This window comes from Piliocolobus tephrosceles, chromosome 17 (genome assembly GCF_002776525.5).
Source record: "Piliocolobus tephrosceles isolate RC106 chromosome 17, ASM277652v3, whole genome shotgun sequence".
In the NCBI taxonomy this organism is placed as follows: Eukaryota; Metazoa; Chordata; class Mammalia; order Primates; family Cercopithecidae; genus Piliocolobus; species Piliocolobus tephrosceles.
The window spans coordinates 17,810,832-17,812,452 of NC_045450.1; positions in this window are offsets into that span (position 1 = coordinate 17,810,832).

Sequence of the window (1,621 nt, forward strand, 5' to 3'; positions counted from 1 at the left end):
TTTTTTTTTTTTTTTTTTTTTTTGAGACGGAGTCTGGCTCTCTTGCCTAGGCTGGAGTGCAGTGGCCGGATCTCAGCTCACTGTAAGCTCCGCCTTCTGGGTTCAGGCCATTCTCCTGCCTCAGCCTCCCGAGTAGCTGGGACTACAGGCACCCGCCACCTTGCCCGGCTAGTATTTTGTATTTTTTAGTAGAGACGGGGTTTCACCGTGTTAGCCAGGATGGTCTTGATCTCCTGACCTTGTGATCCGCCCGTCTCGGCCTCCCAAAGTGCTGGGATTACAGGCTTGAACCACCGCACCCGGCCCGGCCAAGAATTTTTAATGAAATTGGAAAAGTATTATGTTAACATGCTAAATAAACAAACAATAAAAGCACGAGATTAAAAAATGAGGAGGCTGAAGCAGGAGAATCATTTGAACTGGGAAGGCAGAGGTTGCAGTGAGCTGAGATTGCACCATTGCACTTCAGCCTGAGCAACAAGAGTGAAATTCCATCTAAAAAATAAATAAATAAATAAAATAAACGTGTGCTATGACCTCAACTTATTTTTAAAAATGTGTGTGGGAGGGGGTTGGGTACAGTGGTGCATGCCTGTAATCCCAGTCCTTTGGGAGGCCGAGGCAGGTGGATCCCCTGAGGAGAGGAGTTCAAGAGCAGCCTGGCCAACATAGTGAAACCTTGTCTCTACTAAAAATACAAAAATTAGCCAGGCGTGGTGGTGTGTGCCTGTAATCCCAGCTATTCAAAAGGCTGAGGTGGGAAGATAGCTTGATCCTGGGAGGCAGAGGTTTCAGTGAGCCAAGATCGACCACTGCACTCCAGCTTGGGGAACAGTTGACAGTCCGACTCAAGAACAACAAAAAAGAAACACACAAAGAGTGAAGGAAGGGCTGGGTGCAGTGGCTCACACCTGTAATCCTAGCACTTTGGGAGGCCAAGGCGGGTGGATCATGAGGTCAAGAGATTGAGACCATCCTGACCAACATGGTGAAACCCCATCTCTACTAAAAATACAAAAATTATCTGGGCATGGTGGAGCACACCTTCAGTCCCAGCTACTTGGGAGACTGAGGCAGGAGAATTTCTTGAACCCCGGAGGTGGAGGTTGCAGTGAGCCGAGGTCATGCCACTGGACTCCAGCCTGGTGACAGAGCAAGATTCTCTCCAAAAAAAAAAAGTGAAGGAAGGAGTTCATAGGAAAAAAAGAAGATAATGGCCAGGTGCAGTGGCTCATGCCTGTAATCCCAGCAGTTTGGGAGACCGAGGAAGGTGGATCACAAGGTCAGGAGATCGAGACCATCCTGGCTAACATGGTGAAACCCCATCTCTACTAAAAATACAAAAACAAAATTAGCCAGGCATGGTGGTGGGCGCCCGTAGTCCCAGCTACTTGAGAGGCTGAGGTGGGAGAATGGTGTGAACCCGGGAGGTGGAGCTTGCAGTGAGCCAAGGTCGTGCCACTGCACTCCAGCCTGGGCGACAGAGCAAGACTCCGTCAAAAAAAAAAGAGAAAGAAAGAAAAAGAGAGAGAGAGAGAGAAAGGAGGGAGGGAGGGAAGGTAGGAAGAAAGGAAGGAAGGAAGGAAGGAAGGAAGGAAGGAAGGAAGGAAGGAAGGAAGGA